Genomic DNA, 23,866 nt, shown 5'->3' on the forward strand with positions numbered 1-23,866 from the left:
TGCATTTTCTACAGACAGAGTGTTTCAAAACTGCTCAATCAAAAGTATGGTTTAACTCTGTTAGCTGAATGCTCAGATCAGAAAGAAGTTTCACAGAATGCTTCTGTGTAGTTTATATTTGAATATATTCCTTTTTCCACAACTACGCTCTTAGCGCTCAAAATGTCCAGTTGCATTTTCTACAGAAAGAGTGTTCAGATCTGCTCAATCAAAAGTATGGTTTAACTCTGTTAGCTGAATGCACAGATCAGAAAGAAGTTTCACCGAATGATTCTGTGTAGTTTATATTTGAAGACATTCCTTTTTCCACTATTACCTTCTTAGCGCTCCGAATCTCCACTTGCATTTTCTACAAAAAGAGTGTTTCATAACTGCTCAATCAAAAATATGTTTTATCTCTGTTAACTGAATTTACAGATCAGAAATAATTTTCACAGAATGCATCTGTGTAGTTTTTATTTGAAGATATTCTTTTTCCCAATGTAGGCCTCTTAGCGCTTAGCATGTCCAATTGCAGTTTCTACAGAAAGAGTGTTTCAGAACGGCTCAATCAAAAGTAAGGTTCAACTCTGTTAGTTGAATGCACAGAACAGAAAGAATTTTCACAGAATGCTACTGTGTAGTTTATATTTGAATATATTCCTTTTTCCACTATTACCCTCTTAGCGCTCCGAATGTCCACTTGCATTTTCTACAGAAAGAGTGTTCAGAACTGCGCAATCAAAAGTATGGTTTAACTCTGTTAGCTTAATGAACATATCAGAAATAAGTTTCACACAATGCTTCTGTGTAGTTTTTATTTGAAGATATTATTTTTCCCAATAGAGGCCTCTTAGCGCTCAGAATGTCCAATTGCAGTTTCTACAGAAAGAGTGTTTCAGAACGGCTCAATCAAATGTAAGATTCAACTCTGTTAGTTGAATGCACAGAACAGAAAGAAGTTTCATACAATGCTTCTGTGTAGTTTATATTTGAACATATTCTTTTTTCCACTATTACCCACTTAGCGCTACGAATGTCCAGTTGCATTTTCTACAGACAGAGTGTTTCAAAACTGCTCAATCAAAACTATGGTTTAACTCTGTTAGCTGAATGCCCATATCAGAAAGAAGTTTCACAGAATGCTTCTGTGTAGTTTATATTTGAATATATTCCTTTTTCCACTACTACTCTCTTAGCGCTCCAAATGTCCAGTTGCATTTTCTACAGAAAGAGTGTTCAGATCTGCTCAATCAAAAGTATGGTTTAACTCTGTTAGCTGAATGCACAGATCAGAAAGAAGTTTCACAGAATGATTCTGTGTAGTTTATATTTGGAGACATTCCTTTTTCCACTATTACCCTCTTAGCGCTCCGAATCTCCACTTGCATTTTCTACAGAAAGAGTGTTTCAGAACGGCTCAATCAAAACTAAGCTTCAACTCTTTTAGTTGAACAAACAGAACAGAAAGAAGTTTCACACAATTCTTCTGTGTAGTTTTTATTTCTAGACATTCTTTTTCCCAATATAGGCCTCTTAGCGCTCAGAATGTCCAATTGCAGTTTCTACAGAAAGAGTGTTTCAGAACGGCTCAATCAAAAGTAAGGTTCAACTCTGTTAGTTGAATGCACAGAACAGAAAGAAGTTTCATACAATGCTTCTGTGTAGTTTATATTTGAACATATTCTTTTTTCCACTATTACCCACTTAGCGCTACGAATGTCCAGTTGCATTTTCTACAGACAGAGTGTTTCAAAACTGCTCAATCAAAAGTATGGTTTAACTCTGTTAGCTGAATGCTCAGATCAGAAAGAAGTTTCACAGAATGCTTCTGTGTAGTTTATATTTGAATATATTCCTTTTTCCACTACTACGCTCTTAGCGCTCCAAATGTCCAGTTGCATTTTCTACAGAAAGAGTGTTCAGATCTGCTCAATCAAAAGTATGGTTTAACTCTGTTAGCTGAATGCACAGATCAGAAAGAAGTTTCACCGAATGATTCTGTGTAGTTTATATTTGAAGACATTACTTTTTCCACTATTACCCTCTTAGCGCTCCGAATCTCCACTTGCATTTTCTACAAAAAGAGTGTTTCATAACTGCTCAATCAAAAATATGTTTTATCTCTGTTAACTGAATTTACAGATCAGAAATAAGTTTCACAGAATGCATCTGTGTAGTTTTTATTTGAAGATATTATTTTTCCCAATGTAGGCCTCTTAGCGCTTAGCATGTCCAATTGCAGTTTCTACAGAAAGAGTGTTTCAGAACGGCTCAATCAAAAGTAAGGTTCAACTCTGTTAGTTGAATGCACAGAACAGAAAGAATTTTCACAGAATGCTACTGTGTAGTTTATATTTGAATATATTCCTTTTTCCACTATTACCCTCTTAGCGCTCCGAATGTCCACTTGCATTTTCTACAGAAAGAGTGTTCAGAACTGCGCAATCAAAAGTATGGTTTAACTCTGTTAGCTTAATGAACATATCAGAAATAAGTTTCACACAATGCTTCTGTGTAGTTTTTATTTGAAGATATTATTTTTCCCAATAGAGGCCTATTAGCGCTCAGAATGTCCAATTGCAGTTTCTACAGAAAGAGTGTTTCAGAACGGCTCAATCAAAAGTAAGTTTCAACTCTGTTAGTTGAATGCACAGAACAGAAAGAAGTTTCATACAATGCTTCTGTGTAGTTTATATTTGAACATATTCTTTTTTCCACTATTACTCACTTAGCGCTACGAATGTCCAGTTGCATTTTCTACAGACAGAGTGTTTCAAAACTGCCCAATCAAAAGTATGGTTTAACTCTGTTAGCTGAATGCCCAGATCAGAAAGAAGTTTCACAGAATGCTTCTGTGTAGTTTATATTTGAATATATTCCTTTTTCCACTAGTACTCTCTTAGCGCTCCAAATGTCCAGTTGCATTTTCTACAGAAAGAGTGTTCAGATCTGCTCAATCAAAAGTATGGTTTAACTCTGTTAGCTGAATGCACAGATCAGAAAGAAGTTTCACAGAATGATTCTGTGTAGTTTATATTTGGAGACATTCCTTTTTCCACTATTACCCTCTTAGCGCTCCGAATCTCCACTTGCATTTTCTACAGAAAGAGTGTTTCAGAACGGCTCAATCAAAACTAAGCTTCAACTCTTTTAGTTGAACAAACAGAACAGAAAGAAGTTTCACACAATTCTTCTGTATAGTTTTTATTTCTAGACATTCTTTTTCCCAATATAGGCCTCTTAGCACTCAGAATGTCCAATTGCAGTTTCTACAGAAAGAGTGTTTCAGAACGGCTCAATCAAAAGTAAGGTTCAACTCTGTTAGTTGAATGCACAGAACAGAAAGGAGTTTCATACAATGCTTCTGTGTAGTTTATATTTGAACATATTCTTTTTTCCACTATTACCCACTTAGCGCTACGAATGTCCAGTTGCATTTTCTACAGACAGAGTGTTTCAAAACTGCTCAATCAAAAGTATGGTTTAACTCTGTTAGCTGAATGCTCAGATCAGAAAGAAGTTTCACAGAATGCTTCTATGTAGTTTATATTTGAATATATTCCTTTTTCCACAACTACGCTCTTAGCGCTCCAAATGTCCAGTTGCATTTTCTACAGAAAGAGTGTTCAGATCTGCTCAATCAAAAGTATGGTTTAACTCTGTTAGCTGAATGCACAGATCAGAAAGAAGTTTCACCGAATGATTCTGTGTAGTTTATATTTGAAGACATTCCTTTTTCCACTATTAACATCTTAGCGCACCGAATCTCCACTTGCATTTTCTACAAAAAGAGTGTTTCATAACTGCTCAATCAAAAATATGTTTTATCTCTGTTAACTGAATTTACAGATCAGAAATAAGTTTCACAGAATGCATCTGTGTAGTTTTTATTTGAAGATATTCTTTTTCCCAATGAAGGCCTCTTAGCGCTTAGCATGTCCAATTGCAGTTTCTACAGAAAGAGTGTTTCAGAACGGCTCAATCAAAAGTAAGGTTCAACTCTGTTATTTGAATGCACAGAACAGAAAGAATTTTCACAGAATGCTACTGTGTAGTTTATATTTGAATATATTCCTTTTTCCACTATTACCCTCTTAGCGCTCGGAATGTCCACTTGCATTTTCTACAGAAAGAGTGTTCAGAACTGCGCAATCAAAAGTATGGTTTAACTCTGTTAGCTTAATGAACATATCAGAAATAAGTTTCACACAATGCTTCTGTGTAGTTTTTATTTGAAGATATTATTTTTCCCAATAGAGGCCTCTTAGCGCTCAGAATGTCCAATTGCAGTTTCTACAGAAAGAGTGTTTCAGAAAGGCTCAATCAAAAGTAAGGTTCAACTCTGTTAGTTGAATGCACAGAACAGAAAGAAGTTTCATACAATGCTTCTGTGTAGTTTATATTTGAACATATTCTTTTTTCCACTATTACCCAATTAGCGCTACGAATGTCCAGTTGCATTTTCTACAGACAGAGTGTTTCAAAACTGCTCAATCAAAAGTATGGTTTAACTCTCTTAGCTGAATGCTCAGATCAGAAAGAAGTTTCACAGAATGCTTCTGTGTAGTTTATATTTGAATATAATCCTTTTTCCACTACTATTCTCTTAGCGCTCCAAATGTCCGGTTGCATTTTCTACAGAAAGAGTGTTCAGATCTGCTCAATCAAAAGTATGGTTTAACTCTGTTAGCTGAATGCACAGATCAGAAAGAAGTTTCACAGAATGATTCTGTGTAGTTTTTATTTGAAGATATTCTTTTTCCCAATGTAGGCCTCTTAGCGCTTAGCATGTCCAATTGCAGTTTCTACAGAAAGAGTGTTTCAGAACGGCTCAATCAAAAGTAAGGTTCAACTCTGTTAGTTGAATGCACAGAACAGAAAGAATTTTCACAGAATGCTACTGTGTAGTTTATATTTGAATATATTCCTTTTTCCACTATTACCCTCTTAGCGCTCCGAATGTCCACTTGCATTTTCTACAGAAAGAGTGTTCAGAACTGCGCGATCAAAAGTATGGTTTAACTCTGTTAGCTTAATGAACATATCAGAAATAAGTTTCACACAATGCTTCTGTGTAGTTTTTATTTGAAGATATTATTTTTCACAATAGAGGCCTCTTAGCGCTCAGAATGTCCAATTGCAGTTTCTACAGAAAGAGTGTTTCAGAACGGCTCAATCAAAAGTAAGGTTCAACTCTGTTAGTTGAATGCACAGAACAGAAAGAAGTTTCATACAATGCTTCTGTGTAGTTTATATTTGAACATATTATTTTTTCCACTATTACCCACTTAGCGCTACGAATGTCCAGTTGCATTTTCTACAGACAGAGTGTTTCAAAACTGCTCAATCAAAAGTATGGTTTAACTCTGTTATCTGAATGCCCAGATCAGAAAGAAGTTTCACAGAATGCTTCTGTGTAGTTTATATTTGAATATATTCCTTTTTTAATCTACTACTCTCTTAGCGCTCCAAATGTCCAGTTGCATTTTCTACAGAAAGAGTGTTCAGATCTGCTCAATCAAAAGTATGGTTTAACTCTGTTAGCTGAATGCACAGATCAGAAAGAAGTTTCACATAATGATTCTGTGTAGTTTATATTTGGAGACATTCCTTTTTCCACTATTACCCTCTTAGCGCTCCGAATCTCCACTTGCATTTTCTACAGAAAGAGTGTTTCAGAACGGCTCAATCAAAACTAAGGTTCAACTCTTTTAGTTGAACAAACAGAACAGAAAGAAGTTTCACACAATTCTTCTGTGTAGTTTTTATTTGTAGACATTCTTTTTCCCAATATAGGCCTCCTTGCGCTCAGAATGTCCAATTGCAGTTTCTACAGAAAGAGTGTTTCAGAACGGCTCAATCAAAAGTAAGGTTCAACTCTGTTAGTTGAATGCACAGAACAGAAAGAAGTTTCATACATTGCTTCTGTGTAGTTTATATTTGAACATATTCTTTTTTCCACTATTACCCACTTAGCGCTACGAATGTCCAGTTGCATTTTCTACAGACAGAGTGTTTCAAAACTGCTCAATCAAAAGTATGGTTTAACTCTGTTAGCTGAATGCTCAGATCAGAAAGAAGTTTCACAGAATGCTTCTGTGTAGTTTATATTTGAATATATTCCTTTTTCCACTACTACGCTCTTAGCGCTCCAAATGTCCAGTTGCATTTTCTACAGAAAGAGTGTTCAGATCTGCTCAATCAAAAGTATGGTTTAACTCTGTTAGCTGAATGCACAGATCAGAAAGAAGTTTCACCGAATGATTCTGTGTAGTTTATATTTGAAGACATTCATTTTTCCACTATTACCCTCTTAGCGCTCCGAATCTCCACTTGCATTTTCTACAAAAAGAGTGTTTCATAACTGCTCAATCAAAAATATGTTTTATCTCTGTTAACTGAATTTACAGATCAGAAATAAGTTTCACAGAATGCATCTGTGTGGTTTTTATTTGAAGATATTCTTTTTCCCAGTGTAGGCCTCTTAGCGCTTAGCATGTCCAATTGCAGTTTCTACAGAAAGACTGTTTCAGAACGGCTCAATCAAAAGTAAGGTTCAACTCTGTTAGTTGAATGCACAGAACAGAAAGAATTTTCACAGAATGCTACTGTGTAGTTTATATTTGAATATATTCCTTTTTCCACTATTACCCTCTTAGCGCTCCGAATGTCCACTTGCATTTTCTACAGAAAGAGTGTTCAGAACTGCGCAATCAAAAGTATGGTTTAACTCTGTTAGCTTAATGAACATATCAGAAATAAGTTTCACACAATGCTTCTGTGTAGTTTTTATTTGAAGATATTATTTTTCCCAATAGAGGCCTCTTAGCGCTCAGAATGTCCAATTGCAGTTTCTACAGAAAGAGTGTTTCAGAACGGCTCAATCAAAAGTAAGGTTCAACTCTGTTAGTTGAATGCACAGAACAGAAAGAAGTTTCATACAATGCTTCTGTGTAGTTTATATTTGAACATATTCTTTTTTCCACTATTACCCACTTAGCGCTACGAATGTCCAGTTGCATTTTCTACAGACAGAGTGTTTCAAAACTGCTCAATCAAAAGTATGGTTTAACTCTGTTAGCTGAATGCTCAGATCAGAAAGAAGTTTCACAGAATGCTTCTGTGTAGTTTATATTTGAATATATTCCTTTTTCCACTACTACTCTCTTAGCGCTCCAAATGTCCAGTTGCATTTTCTACAGAAAGAGTGTTCAGATCTGCTCAATCAAAAGTATGGTTTAACTCTGTTAGCTGAATGCACAGATCAGAAAGAAGTTTCACAGAATGATTCTGTGTAGTTTATATTTGGAGACATTCCTTTTTCCACTATTACCCTCTTAGCGCTCCGAATCTCCACTTGCATTTTCTACAGAAAGAGTGTTTCAGAACGGCTCAATCAAAACTAAGCTTCAACTCTTTTAGTTGAACAAACAGAACAGAAAGAAGTTTCACACAATTCTTCTGTGTAGTTTTTATTTCTAGACATTCTTTTTCCCAATATAGGCCTCTTAGCGCTCAGAATGTCCAATTGCAGTTTCTACAGAAAGAGTGTTTCAGAACGGCTCAATCAAAAGTAAGGTTCAACTCTGTTAGTTGAATGCACAGAACAGAAAGAAGTTTCATACAATGCTTCTGTGTAGTTTATATTTGAACATATTCTTTTTTCCACTATTACCCACTTAGCGCTACGAATGTCCAGTTGCATTTTCTACAGACAGAGTGTTTCAAAACTGCTCAATCAAAAGTATGGTTTAACTCTGTTAGCTGAATGCTCAGATCAGAAAGAAGTTTCACAGAATGCTTCTGTGTAGTTTATATTTGAATATATTCCTTTTTCCACAAATACGCTCTTAGCGCTCAAAATGTCCAGTTGCATTTTCTACAGAAAGAGTGTTCAGATCTGCTCAATCAAAAGTATGGTTTAACTCTGTTAGCTGAATGCACAGATCAGAAAGAAGTTTCACCGAATGATTCTGTGTAGTTTATATTTGAAGACATTCCTTTTTCCACTATTACCTTCTTAGCGCTCCGAATCTCCACTTGCATTTTCTACAAAAAGAGTGTTTCATAACTGCTCAATCAAAAATATGTTTTATCTCTGTTAACTGAATTTACGGATCAGAAATAATTTTCACAGAATGCATCTGTGTAGTTTTTATTTGAAGATATACTTTTTCCCAATGTAGGCCTCTTAGCGCTTAGCATGTCCAATTGCAGTTTCTACAGAAAGAGTGTTTCAGAACGGCTCAATCAAAAGTAAGGTTCAACTCTGTTAGTTGAATGCACAGAACAGAAAGAAGTTTCATACAATGCTTCTGTGTAGTTTATATTTGAACATATTCTTTTTTCCACTATTACCCTCTTAGCGCTCCGAATGTCCACTTGCATTTTCTACAGAAAGAGTGTTCAGAACTGCGCAATCAAAAGTATGGTTTAACTCTGTTAGCTTAATGAACATATCAGAAATAAGTTTCACACAATGCTTCTGTGTAGTTTTTATTTGAAGATATTATTTTTCCCAATAGAGGCCTCTTAGCGCTCAGAATGTCCAATTGCAGTTTCTACAGAAAGAGTGTTTCAGAACGGCTCAATCAAATGTAAGATTCAACTCTGTTAGTTGAATGCACAGAACAGAAAGAAGTTTCATACAATGCTTCTGTGTAGTTTATATTTGAACATATTCTTTTTTCCACTATTACCCACTTAGCGCTACGAATGTCCAGTTGCATTTTCTACAGACAGAGTGTTTCAAAACTGCTCAATCAAAACTATGGTTTAACTCTGTTAGCTGAATGCCCATATCAGAAAGAAGTTTCACAGAATGCTTCTGTGTAGTTTATATTTGAATATATTCCTTTTTCCACTACTACTCTCTTAGCGCTCCAAATGTCCAGTTGCATTTTCTACAGAAAGAGTGTTCAGATCTGCTCAATCAAAAGTATGGTTTAACTCTGTTAGCTGAATGCACAGATCAGAAAGAAGTTTCACAGAATGATTCTGTGTAGTTTATATTTGGAGACATTCCTTTTTCCACTATTACCCTCTTAGCGCTCCGAATCTCCACTTGCATTTTCTACAGAAAGAGTGTTTCAGAACGGCTCAATCAAAACTAAGCTTCAACTCTTTTAGTTGAACAAACAGAACAGAAAGAAGTTTCACACAATTCTTCTGTGTAGTTTTTATTTCTAGACATTCTTTTTCCCAATATAGGCCTCTTAGCGCTCAGAATGTCCAATTGCAGTTTCTACAGAAAGAGTGTTTCAGAACGGCTCAATCAAAAGTAAGGTTCAACTCTGTTAGTTGAATGCACAGAACAGAAAGAAGTTTCATACAATGCTTCTGTGTAGTTTATATTTGAACATATTCTTTTTTCCACTATTACCCACTTAGCGCTACGAATGTCCAGTTGCATTTTCTACAGGCAGAGTGTTTCAAAACTGCTCAATCAAAAGTATGGTTTAACTCTGTTAGCTGAATGCTCAGATCAGAAAGAAGTTTCACAGAATGCTTCTGTGTAGTTTATATTTGAATATATTCCTTTTTCCACTACTACGCTCTTAGCGCTCCAAATGTCCAGTTGCATTTTCTACAGAAAGAGTGTTCAGATCTGCTCAATCAAAAGTATGGTTTAACTCTGTTAGCTGAATGCACAGATCAGAAAGAAGTTTCACCGAATGATTCTGTGTAGTTTATATTTGAAGACATTCCTTTTTCCACTATTACCCTCTTAGCGCTCCGAATCTCCACTTGCATTTTCTACAAAAAGAGTGTTTCATAACTGCTCAATCAAAAATATGTTTTATCTCTGTTAACTGAATTTACAGATCAGAAATAAGTTTCACAGAATGCATCTGTGTAGTTTTTATTTGAAGATATTCTTTTTCCCAATGTAGGCCTCTTAGCGCTTAGCATGTCCAATTGCAGTTTCTACAGAAAGAGTGTTTCAGAACGGCTCAATCAAAAGTAAGGTTCAACTCTGTTAGTTGAATGCACAGAACAGAAAGAATTTTCACAGAATGCTACTGTGTAGTTTATATTTGAATATATTCCTTTTTCCACTATTACCCTCTTAGCGCTCCGAATGTCCACTTGCATTTTCTACAGAAAGAGTGTTCAGAACTGCGCAATCAAAAGTATGGTTTAACTCTGTTAGCTTAATGAACATATCAGAAATAAGTTTCACACAATGCTTCTGTGTAGTTTTTATTTGAAGATATTATTTTTCCCAATAGAGGCCTCTTAGCGCTCAGAATGTCCAATTGCAGTTTCTACAGAAAGAGTGTTTCAGAACGGCTCAATCAAAAGTAAGGTTCAACTCTGTTAGTTGAATGCACAGAACAGAAAGAAGTTTCATACAATGCTTCTGTGTAGTTTATATTTGAACATATTCTTTTTTCCACTATTACCCACTTAGCGCTACGAATGTCCAGTTGCATTTTCTACAGACAGAGTGTTTCAAAACTGCTCAATCAAAAGTATGGTTTAACTCTGTTAGCTGAATGCCCAGATCAGAAAGAAGTTTCACAGAATGCTTCTGTGTAGTTTATATTTGAATATATTCCTTTTTCCACTACTACTCTCTTAGCGCTCCAAATGTCCAGTTGCATTTTCTACAGAAAGAGTGTTCAGATCTGCTCAATCAAAAGTATGGTTTAACTCTGTTAGCTGAATGCACAGATCAGAAAGAAGTTTCACAGAATGATTCTGTGTAGTTTATATTTGGAGACATTCCTTTTTCCACTATTACCCTCTTAGCGCTCCGAATCTCCACTTGCATTTTCTACAGAAAGAGTGTTTCAGAACGGCTCAATCAAAACTAAGCTTCAACTCTTTTAGTTGAACAAACAGAACAGAAAGAAGTTTCACACAATTCTTCTGTATAGTTTTTATTTCTAGACATTCTTTTTCCCAATATCGGCCTCTTAGCGCTCAGAATGTCCAATTGCAGTTTCTACAGAAAGAGTGTTTCAGAACGGCTCAATCAAAAGTAAGGTTCAACTCTGTTAGTTGAATGCACAGAACAGAAATGAGTTTCATACAATGCTTCTGTGTAGTTTATATTTGAACATATTCTTTTTTCCACTATTACCCACTTAGCGCTACGAATGTCCAGTTGCATTTTCTACAGACAGAGTGTTTCAAAACTGCTCAATCAAAAGTATGGTTTAACTCTGTTAGCTGAATGCTCAGATCAGAAAGAAGTTTCACAGAATGCTTCTATGTAGTTTATATTTGAATATATTCCTTTTTCCACAACTACGCTCTTAGCGCTCCAAATGTCCAGTTGCATTTTCTACAGAAAGAGTGTTCAGATCTGCTCAATCAAAAGTATGGTTTAACTCTGTTAGCTGAATGCACAGATCAGAAAGAAGTTTCACCGAATGATTCTGTGTAGTTTATATTTGAAGACATTCCTTTTTCCACTATTACCCTCTTAGCGCTCCGAATCTCCACTTGCATTTTCTACAAAAAGAGTGTTTCATAACTGCTCAATCAAAAATATGTTTTATCTCTGTTAACTGAATTTACAGATCAGAAATAAGTTTCACAGAATGCATCTGTGTAGTTTTTATTTGAAGATATTCTTTTTCCCAATGTAGGCCTCTTAGCGCTTAGCATGTCCAATTGCAGTTTCTACAGAAAGAGTGTTTCAGAACGGCTCAATCAAAAGTAAGGTTCAACTCTGTTATTTGAATGCACAGAACAGAAAGAATTTTCACAGAATGCTACTGTGTAGTTTATATTTGAATATATTCCTTTTTCCACTATTACCCTCTTAGCGCTCCCAATGTCCACTTGCATTTTCTACAGAAAGAGTGTTCAGAACTGCGCAATCAAAAGTATGGTTTAACTCTGTTAGCTTAATGAACATATCAGAAATAAGTTTCACACAATGCTTCTGTGTAGTTTTTATTTGAAGATATTATTTTTCCCAATAGAGGCCTCTTAGCGCTCAGAATGTCCAATTGCAGTTTCTACAGAAAGAGTGTTTCAGAAAGGCTCAATCAAAAGTAAGGTTCAACTCGGTTAGTTGAATGCACAGAACAGAAAGAAGTTTCATACAATGCTTCTGTGTAGTTTATATTTGAACATATTCTTTTTTCCACTATTACCCACTTAGCGCTACGAATGTCCAGTTGCATTTTCTACAGACAGAGTGTTTCAAAACTGCTCAATCAAAAGTATGGTTTAACTCTGTTAGCTGAATGCTCAGATCAGAAAGAAGTTTCACAGAATGCTTCTGTGTAGTTTATATTTGAATATATTCCTTTTTCCACTACTACGCTCTTAGCGCTCCAAATGTCCAGTTGCATTTTCTACAGAAAGAGTGTTCAGATCTGCTCAATCAAAAGTATGGTTTAACTCTGTTAGCTGAATGCACAGATCAGAAAGAAGTTTCACCGAATGATTCTGTGTAGTTTATATTTGAAGACATTCCTTTTTCCACTATTACCCTCTTAGCGCTCCGAATCTCCACTTGCATTTTCTACAAAAAGAGTGTTTCATAACTGCTCAATCAAAAATATGTTTTATCTCTGTTAACTGAATTTACAGATCAGAAATAAGTTTCACAGAATGCATCTGTGTAGTTTTTATTTGAAGATATTCTTTTTCCCAATGTAGGCCTCTTAGCGCTTAGCATGTCCAATTGCAGTTTCTACAGAAAGAGTGTTTCAGAACGGCTCAATCAAAAGTAAGGTTCAACTCTGTTAGTTGAATGCACAGAACAGAAAGAATTTTCACAGAATGCTACTGTGTAGTTTATATTTGAATATATTCCTTTTTTCGACTATTACCCTCTTAGCGCTCCGAATGTCCACTTGCATTTTCTACAGAAAGAGTGTTCAGAACTGCGCAATCAAAAGTATGGTTTAACTCTGTTAGCTTAATGAACATATCAGAAATAAGTTTCACACAATGCTTCTGTGTAGTTTTTATTTGAAGATATTATTTTTCCCAATAGAGGCCTCTTAGCGCTCAGAATGTCCAATTGCAGTTTCTACAGAAAGAGTGTTTTAGAACGGCTCAATCAAAAGTAAGGTTCAACTCTGTTAGTTGAATGCACAGAACAGAAAGAAGTTTCATACAATGCTTCTGTGTAGTTTATATTTGAACATATTCTTTTTTCCACTATTACCCACTTAGCGCTACGAATGTCCAGTTGCATTTTCTACAGACAGAGTGTTTCAAAACTGCTCAATCAAAAGTATGGTTTAACTCTGTTAGCTGAATGCCCATATCAGAAAGAAGTTTCACAGAATGCTTCTGTGTAGTTTATATTTGAATATATTCCTTTTTCCACTGCTACTCTCTTAGCGCTCCAAATGTCCAGTTGCATTTTCTACAGAAAGAGTGTTCAGATCTGCTCAATCAAAAGTATGGTTTAACTCTGTTAGCTGAATGCACAGATCAGAAAGAAGTTTCACAGAATGATTCTGTGTAGTTTATATTTGGAGACATTCCTTTTTCCACTATTACCCTCTTAGCGCTCCGAATCTCCACTTGCATTTTCTACAGAAAGAGTGTTTCAGAACGGCTCAATCAAAACTAAGCTTCAACTCTTTTAGTTGAACAAACAGAACCTAAAGAAGTTTCACACAATTCTTCTGTGTAGTTTTTATTTCTAGACATTCTTTTTCCCAATATAGGCCTCTTAGCGCTCAGAATGTCCAATTGCAGTTTCTACAGAAAGAGTGTTTCAGAGCGGCTCAATCAAAAGTAAGGTTCAACTCTGTTAGTTGAATGCACAGAACAGAAAGAAGTTTCATACAATGCTTCTGTGTAGTTTATATTTGAACATATTCTTTTTTCCACTATTACACACTTAGCGCTACGAATGTCCAGTTGCATTTTCTACAGACAGAGTGTTTCAAAACTGCTCAATCAAAAGTATGGTTTAACTCTGTTAGCTGAATGCTCAGATCAGAAAGAAGTTTCACAGAATGCTTCTGTGTAGTTTATATTTGAATATATTCCTTTTTCCACTACTACGCTCTTAGCGCTCCAAATGTCCAGTTGCATTTTCTACAGAAAGAGTGTTCAGATCTGCTCAATCAAAAGTATGGTTTAACTCTGTTAGCTGAATGCACAGATCAGAAAGAAGTTTCACCGAATGATTCTGTGTAGTTTATATTTGAAGACATTCCTTTTTCCACTATTACCCTCTTAGCGCTCCGAATCTCCACTTGCATTTTCTACAAAAAGAGTGTTTCATAACTGCTCAATCAAAAATATGTTTTATCTCTGTTAACTGAATTTACAGATCAGAAATAAGTTTCACAGAATGCATCTGTGTAGTTTTTATTTGAAGATATTCTTTTTCCCAATGTAGGCCTCTTAGCGCTTAGCATGTCCAATTGCAGTTTCTACAGAAAGAGTGTTTCAGAACGGCTCAATCAAAAGTAAGGTTCAACTCTGTTAGTTGAATGCACAGAACAGAAAGAATTTTCACAGAATGCTACTGTGTAGTTTATATTTGAATATATTCCTTTTTCCACTATTACCCTCTTAGCGCTCCGAATGTCCACTTGCATTTTCTACAGAAAGAGTGTTCAGAACTGCGCAATCAAAAGTATGGTTTAACTCTGTTAGCTTAATGAACATATGAGAAATAAGTTTCACACAATGCTTCTGTGTAGTTTTTATTTGAAGATATTATTTTTCCCAATAGAGGCCTCTTAGCGCTCAGAATGTCCAATTGCAGTTTCTACAGAAAGAGTGTTTCAGAACGGCTCAATCAAAAGTAAGGTTCAACTCTGTTAGTTGAATGCACAGAACAGAAAGAAGTTTCATACAATGCTTCTGTGTAGTTTATATTTGAACATATTCTTTTTTCCACTATTACCCACTTAGCGCTACGAATGTCCAGTTGCATTTTCTACAGACAGAGTGTTTCAAAACTGCTCAATCAAAAGTATGGTTTAACTCTGTTAGCTGAATGCTCAGATCAGAAAGAAGTTTCACAGAATGCTTCTGTGTAGTTTATATTTGAATATATTCCTTTTTCCACTACTATTCTCTTTGCGCTCCAAATGTCCGGTTGCATTTTCTACAGAAAGAGTGTTCAGATCTGCTCAATCAAAAGTATGGTTTAACTCTGTTAGCTGAATGCACAGATCAGAAAGAAGTTTCACAGAATGATTCTGTGTCGTTTATATTTGGAGACATTCCTTTTTCCACTATTACCCTATTAGCGCTCCGAATCTCCACTTGCATTTTCTACAGAAAGAGTGTTTCAGAACGGCTCAATCAAAACTAAGGTTCAACTCTTTTAGTTGAACAAACAGAACAGAAAGAAGTTTCACACAATTCTTCTGTGTAGTTTTTATTTGTAGATATTCTTTTTCCCAATATAGGCCTCTTAGCGCTCAGAATGTCCAATTGCAGTTTCTACAGAAAGAGTGTTTCAGAACGGCTCAATCAAAAGTAAGGTTCAACTCTGTTAGTTGAATGCACAGAACAGAAAGAAGTTTCATACAATGCTTCTGTGTAGTTTATATTTGAACATATTCTTTTTTCCACTATTACCCACTTAGCGCTACGAAGGTCCAGTTGCATTTTCTACAGACAGAGTGTTTCAAAACTGCTCAATCAAAAGTATGGTTTAACTCTGTTAGCTGAATGCTCAGATCAGAAAGAAGTTTCACAGAATGCTTCTGTGTAGTTTATATTTGAATATATTCCTTTTTTAATCTACTACTCTCTTAGCGCTCCAAATGTCCAGTTGCATTTTCTACAGAAAGAGTGTTCAGATCTGCTCAATCAAAAGTATGGTTTAACTCCGTTAGCTGAATGCACAGATCAGAAAGAAGTTTCACAGAATGATTCTGTGTAGTTTATATTTGGAGACATTCCTTTTTCCACTATTACCCTCTTAGCGCTCCGAATCTCCACTTGCATTTTCTACAGAAAGAGTGTTTCAGAACGGCTCAATCAAAACTAAGGTTCAACTCTTTTAGTTGAACAAACAGAACAGAAAGCAGTTTCACACAATTCTTCTGTGTAGTTTTTATTTGTAGACATTCTTTTTCCCAATATAGGCCTCTTTGCGCTCAGAATGTCCAATTGCAGTTTCTACAGAAAGAGAGTTTCAGAACGGCTCAATCAAAAGTAAGGTTCAATTCTGTTAGTTGAATGCACAGAACAGAAAGAAGTTTCGTACAATGCTTCTGTGTAGTTTATATTTGAACATATTCTTTTTTCCACTATTACAAACTTAGCGCTACGAATGTCCAATTGCATTTTCTACAGACAGAGTGTTTCAAAACTGCTCAATCAAAAGTATGGTTTAACTCTGTTAGCTGAATGCTCAGATCAGAAAGATGTTTCACAGAATGCTTCTGTGTAGTTTATATTTGAATATATTCCTTTTTCCACTAGTACGCTCTTAGCGCTCCAAATGTCCAGTTGCATTTTCTACAGAAAGAGTGTTCATATCTGCTCAATCAAAAGTATGGTTTAACTCTGTTAGCTGAATGCACAAATCAGAAAGAAGTTTCACCGAATGATTCTGTGTAGTTTATATTTGAAGACATTCCTTTTTCCACTATTACCCTCTTAGTGCTCCGAATCTCCACTTGCATTTTCTACAAAAAGAGTGTTTCATAACTGCTCAATCAAAAATATGTATTACCTCTGTTAACTGAATTTACCGATCAGAAATAAGTTTCACAGAATGCATCTGTGTAGTTTTTATTTGAAGATATTCTTTTTCCCAATGTATGCCTCTTAGCGCTTAGCATGTCCAATTGCAGTTTCTACAGAAAGAGTGTTTCAGAACGGCTCAATCAAAAGTAAGGTTCAACTCTGTTAGTTGAATGCACAGAACAGAAAGAATTTTCACAGAATGCTACTGTGTAGTTTATATTTGAATATATTCCTTTTTCCACTATTACCCTCTTAGCGCTCCGAATGTCCACTTGCATTTTCTACAGAAAGAGTGTTCAGAACTGCGCAATCAAAAGTATGGTTTAACTCTGTTAGCTTAATGAACATATCAGAAATAAGTTTCACACAATGGTTCTGTGTAGTTTTTATTTGAAGATATTATTTTTCTCAATAGAGGCCTCTTAGCGCTCAGAATGTCCAATTGCAGTTTCTACAGAAAGAGTGTTTCAGAACGGCTCAATCAAAAGTAAGGTTCAACTCTGTTAGTTGAATGCACAGAACAGAAAGAAGTTTCATACAATGCTTCTGTGTAGTTTATATTTGAACATATTCTTTTTTCCACTATTACCCACTTAGCGCTACGAATGTCCAGTTGCATTTTCTACAGACAGAGTGTTTCAAAACTGCTCAATCAAAAGTATGGTTTAACTCTGTTAGCTGAATGCCCAGATCAGAAAGAAGTTTCACAGTATGCTTCTGTGTAGTTTATATTTGAATATATTCCTTTTTTAATCTACTACTCTCTTAGCGCTCCAAATGTCCAGTTGCATTTTCTACAGAAAGAGTGTTCAGATCTGCTGAATCAAAAGTATGGTCTAACTCTGTTAGCTGAATGCACAGATCAGAAAGAAGTTTCACAGAATGATTCTGTGTAGTTTATATTTGGAGACATTCCTTTTTCCACTATTACCCTCTTAGCGCTCCGAATCTCCACTTGCATTTTCTACAGAAAGAGTGTTTCAGAACGGCTCAATCAAAACTAAGGTTCAACTCTTTTAGTTGAACAAACAGAACAGAAAGAAGTTTCACACAATTCTTCTGTGTAGTTTTTATTTGTAGACATTCTTTTTCCCAATATAGGCCTCCTTGCGCTCAGAATGTCCAATTGCAGTTTCTACAGAAAGAGTGTTTCAGAACGGCTCAATCAAAAGTAAGGTTCAACTCTGTTAGTTGAATGCACAGAACAGAAAGAAGTTTCATACATTGCTTCTGTGTAGTTTATGTTTGAACATATTCTTTTTTCCACTATTACCCACTTAGCGCTACGAATGTCCAGTTGCATTTTCTACAGACAGAGTGTTTCAAAACTGCTCAATCAAAAGTATGGTTTAACTCTGTTAGCTGAATGCACAGATCAGAAAGAAGTTTCACAGAATGCTTCTGTGTAGTTTATATTTGAATATATTCCTTTTTCCACTAGTACGCTCTTAGCGCTCCAAATGTCAAGTTGCATTTTCTACAGAAAGAGTGTTCAGATCTGCTCAATCAAAAGTATGGTTTAACACTGTTAGCTGAATGCACAGTTCAGAAAGAAGTTTCACCGAATGATTCTGTGTAGTTTATATTTGAAGACATTCCTTTTTCCACTATTACCCTCTTAGCGCTCCGAATCTCCACTTGCATTTTCTACTAAAAGTGTGTTTCATAACTGCTCAATCAAAAATATGTTTTATCTCTGTTAACTGAATTTACAGATCAGAAATAAGTTTCACAGAATGCATCTGTGTAGTTTTTATTTGAAGATATTCTTTTTCCCAATGTAGGCCTCTTAGCGCTTAGCATGTCCAATTGCAGTTTCTACAGAAAGAGTGTTTCAGAACGACTCAATCAAAAGTAAGGTTCAACTCTGTTAGTTGAATGCACAGAACAGAAAGAATTTTCACAGAATGCTACTGTGTAGTTTATATTTGAATATATTCCTTTTTCCACTATTACCCTCTTAGCGCTCCGAATGTCCACTTGCATTTTCTACAGAAAGAGTGTTCAGAACTGCGCAATCAAAAGTATGGTTTAACTCTGTTAGCTTAATGAACATATCAGAAATAAGTTTCACACAATGCTTCTGTGTAGTTTTTATTTGAAGATATTATTTTTCCCAATAGAGGCCTCTTAGCGCTCAGAATGTCCAATTTCAGTTTATACAGAAAGAGTGTTTCAGAACGGCTCAATCAAAAGTAAGGTTCAACTCTGTTAGTTGAATGCACAGAACAGAAAGAAGTTTCATACAATGCTTCTGTGTAGTTTATATTTGAACATATTCTTTTTTCCACTATTACCCACTTAGCGCTACGAATGTCCAGTTGCATTTTCTACAGACAGAGTGTTTCAAAACTGCTCAATCAAAAGTATGGTTTAACTCTGTTAGCTGAATTCTCAGGTCAGAAAGAAGTTTCACAGAATGCTTCTGTGTAGTTTATATTTGAATATATTCCTTTTTCCACTACTACTCTCTTAGCACTCCAAATGTCCAGTTGCATTTTCTACAGAAAGAGTGTTCAGATCTGCTCAATCAAAAGTATGGTTTAACTCTGTTAGCTGAATGCACAGATCAGAAAGAAGTTTCACAGAATGATTCTGTGTAGTTTATATTTGGAGACATTCCTTTTTCCACTATTACCCTCTTAGCGCTCCGAATCTCCACTTGCATTTTCTACAGAAAGAGTGTTTCAGAACGGCTCAATCAAAACTAAGGTTCAACTCTTTTAGTTGAACAAACAGAACAGAAAGAAGTTTCACACAATTCTTCTGTGTAGTTTTTATTTGTAGACATTCTTTTTCCCAATATAGGCCTCTTAGCGCTCAGAATGTCCAATTGCAGTTTCTGCAGAAAGAGTGTTTCAGAACGGCTCAATCAAAAGTAAGGTTCAACTCTGTTAGTTGAATGCACAGAACAGAAAGAAGTTTCATACAATGCTTCTGTGTAGTTTATATTTGAACATATTCTTTTTTCCACTATTACCCACTTAGCGCTACGAATGTCCAGTTGCATTTTCTACAGACAGAGTGTTTCAAAACTACTCAATCAAAAGTATGGTTTAACTCTGTTAGCTGAATGCTCAGATCAGAAAGATGTTTCACAGAATGCTTCTGTGTAGTTTATATTTGAATATATTCCTTTTTCCACTACTACGCTCTTAGCGCTCCAAATGTCCAGTTGCATTTTCTACAGAAAGAGTGTTCAGGTCTGCTCAATCAAAAGTATGGTTTAACTCTGTTAGCTGAATGCACAGATCAGAAAGAAGTTTCACCGAATGATTCTGTGTAGTTTATATTTGAAGACATTCCCTTTTCCACTATTACCCTCTTAGCGCTCCGAATCTCCACTTGCATTTTCTACAAAAAGAGTGTTTCATAACTGCTCAATCAAAAATATGTTTTATCTCTGTTAACTGAATTTACAGATCAGAAATAAGTTTCACAGAATGCATCTGTGAAGTTTTTATTTGAAGATATTCTTTTTCCCAATGTAGGCCTCTTAGCGCTTAGCATGTCCAATTGCAGTTTCTACAGAAAGAGTGTTTCAGAACGGCTCAATCAAAAGTAAGGTTCAACTCTGTTAGTTGAATGCACAGAACAGAAAGAATTTTCACAGAATGCTACTGTGTAGTTTATATTTGAATATATTCCTTTTTCCACTATTACCCTCTTAGCGCTCCGAAAGTCCACTTGCATTTTCTACAGAAAGAGTGTTCAGAACTGCGCAATCAAAAGTATGGTTTAACTCTGTTAGCTTAATGAACATATCAGAAATAAGTTTCACACAATGCTTCTGTGTAGTTTTTATTTGAAGATATTATTTTTCCCAATAGAGGCCTCTTAGCGCTCAGAATGTCCAATTGCAGTTTCTACAGAAAGAGTGTTTCAGAACGGCTCAATCAAAAGTAAGGTTCAACTCTGTTATTTGAATGCACAGAACAGAAAGAAGTTTCATACAATGCTTCTGTGTAGTTTATATTTGAACATATTCTTTTTTCCACTATTACCCACTTAGCGCTACGAATGTCCAGTTGCATTTTCTACAGACAGAGTGTTTCAAAACTGCTCAATCAAAAGTATGGTTTAACTCTGTTAGCTGAATGCTCAGAGCAGAAAGTAGTTTCACAGAATGCTTCTGTGTAGTTTATATTTGAGTATATTCCTTTTTCCACTACTACACTCTTAGCGCTCCAAATGTCCAGTTGCATTTTCTACAGAAAGAGTGTTCAGATCTGCTCAATCAAAAGTATGGTTTAACTCTGTTAGCTGAATGCACAGATCAGAAAGAAGTTTCACAGAATGATTCTGTGTAGTTTATATTTGGAGACATTCCTTTTTCCACTATTACCCTCTTAGCGCTCCGAATCTCCACTTGCATTTTCTACAGAAAGAGTGTTTCAGAACGGCTCAATCAAAACTAATGTTCAACTCTTTTAGTTGAACAAACAGAACAGAAAGAAGTTTCACACAATTCTTCTGTGTAGTTTTTATTTGTAGACATTCTTTTTCCCAATATAGGCCTCTTAGCGCTCAGAATGTCCAATTGCACTTTCTACAGAAAGAGTGTTTCAGAACGGCTCAATCAAAAGTAAGGTTCAACTCTGTTAGTTGAATGCACAGAACAGAAAGAAGTTTCATACAATGCTTCTGTGTAGTTTATATTTGAACGTATTCTTTTTTCCACTATTACCCACTTAGCGCTACGAATGTCCAGTTGCATTTTCTACAGACAGAGTGTTTCAAAACTGCTCAATCAAAAGTATGGTTTAACTCTGTTAGCTGAATGCTCAGATCAGAAAGAAGTTTCACAGAATGCTTCTGTGTAGTTTATATTTGAATATATTCCTTTTTCCACTACTACGCTCTTAGCGCTCCAAATGTCCAGTTGCATTTTCTACAGAAAGAGTGTTCAGATCTGCTCAATCAAAAGTATGGTTTAACTCTGTTAGCTGAATGCACAGATCAGAAAGAAGTTTCACCGAATGATTCTGTGTAGTTTATATTTGAAGACATTCCTTTTTCCACTATTACCCTCTTAGCGCTCCGAATCTCCACTTGCATTTTCTACAAAAAGAGTGTTTCATAACTGCTCAATCAAAAATATGTTTTATCTCTGTTAACTGAATTTACAGATCAGAAATAAGTTTCACAGAATGCATCTGTGTAGTTTTTATTTGAAGATATTCTTTTTCCCAATGTAGGCCTCTTAGCGCTTAGCATGTCCAATTGCAGTTTCTACAGAAAGAGTGTTTCAGAACGGCTCAATCAAAAGTAAGGTTCAACTCTGTTAGTTGAATGCACAGAACAGAAAGAATTTTCACAGAATGCTACTGTGTAGTTTATATTTGAATATATCCCTTTTTCCACTATTACCCTCTGAGCACTCCGAATGTCCACTTGCATTTTCTACAGAAAGAGTGTTCAGAACTGCGCAATCAAAAGTATAGTTTAACTCTGTTAGCTTAATGAACATATCAGAAATAAGTTTCACACAATGCTTCTGTGTAGTTTTTATTTGAAGATATTATTTTTCCCAATAGAGGCCTCTTAGCGCTCAGAATGTCCAATTGCAGTTTCTACAGAAAGAGTGTTTCAGAACGGCTCAATCAAAAGTAAGGTTCAACTCTGTTAGTTGAATGCACAGAACAGAAAGGAGTTTCATACAATGCTTCTGTGTAGTTTATATTTGAACATATTCTTTTTTCCACTATTACCCACTTAGCGCTACGAATGTCCAGTTGCATTTTCTACAGACAGAGTGTTTCAAAACTGCTCAATCAAATGTATGGTTTAACTCTGTTAGCTGAATGCTCAGATCAGAAAGGAGTTTCACAGAATGCTTCTGTGTAGTTTATATTTGAATATATTCCTTTTTCCACTACTACGCTCTTAGCGCTCCAAATGTCCAGTTGCATTTTCTACAGAAAGAGTGTTCAGATCTGCTCAATCAAAAGTATGGTTTAACTCTGTTAGCTGAATGCACAGATCAGAAAGAAGTTTCACAGAATGATTCTGTGTAGTTTATATTTGGAGACATTCCTTTTTCCACTATTACCCTCTTAGCGCTCCGAATCTCCACTTGCATTTTCTACAAAAAGAGTGTTTCATAACTGCTCAATCAAAAATATGTTTTATCTCTGTTAACTGAATTTACAGATCAGAAATAAGTTTCACAGAATGCATCTGTGTAGTTTTTATTTGAAGATATTCTTTTTCCCAATGTAGGCCTCTTAGCGCTTAGCATGTCCAATTGCAGTTTCTACAGAAAGAGTGTTTCAGAACGGCTCAATCAAAAGTAAGGTTCAACTCTGTTAGTTGAATGCACAGAACAGAAAGAATTTTCACAGAATGCTACTGTGTAGTTTATATTTGAATATATTCCTTTTTCCACTATTACCCTCTTAGCGCTCCGAATGTCCACTTGCATTTTCTACAGAAAGAGTATTCAGAACTGCGTAATCAAAAGTATGGTTTAACTCTGTTAGCTTAATGAACATATCAGAAATAAGTTTCACACAATGCTTCTGTGTAGTTTTTATTTGAAGATATTATTTTTCCCAATAGAGGCCTCTTAGCGCTCAGAATGTCCAATTGCAGTTTCTACAGAAAGAGTGTTTCAGAACGGCTCAATCAAAAGTAAGGTTCAACTCTGTTAGTTGAATGCACAGAAGAGAAAGAAGTTTCATACACTGCTTCTGTGTAGTTTATATTTGAACATATTCATTTTTCCACTATTACCCACTTAGTGCTACGAATGTCCAGTTGCATTTTCTACAGACAGAGTGTTTCAAAACTGCTCAATCAAAAGTATGGTTTAACTCTGTTAGCTGAATGCTCAGATCAGAAAGAAGTTTCACAGAATGCTTCTGTGTAGTTTATATTTGAATATATTCCTTTTTCCACTACTACTCTCTTAGCGCTCCAAATGTCCAGTTGCATTTTCTACAGAAAGAGTGTTCAGATCTGCTCAATCAAAAGTATGGTTTAACTCTGTTAGCTGAATGCACAGATTAGAAAGAAGTTTCACAGAATGATCCTGTGTAGTTTATATTTGGAGACAGTCCTTTTTCCACTATTACCCTCTTAGCGCTCCGAATCTCCACTTGCATTTTCTACAGAAAGAGTGTTTCACAACGGCTCAATCAAAACTAAGGTTCAACTCTTTTAGTTGAACAAACAGAGCAGAAAGTAGTTTCACACAATTCTTCTGTGTAGTTTTTATTTGTAGACATTCTTTTTC

This window comes from Symphalangus syndactylus, chromosome 8, assembly GCF_028878055.3.
Source record: "Symphalangus syndactylus isolate Jambi chromosome 8, NHGRI_mSymSyn1-v2.1_pri, whole genome shotgun sequence".
Classification (NCBI taxonomy): domain Eukaryota; kingdom Metazoa; phylum Chordata; class Mammalia; order Primates; family Hylobatidae; genus Symphalangus; species Symphalangus syndactylus.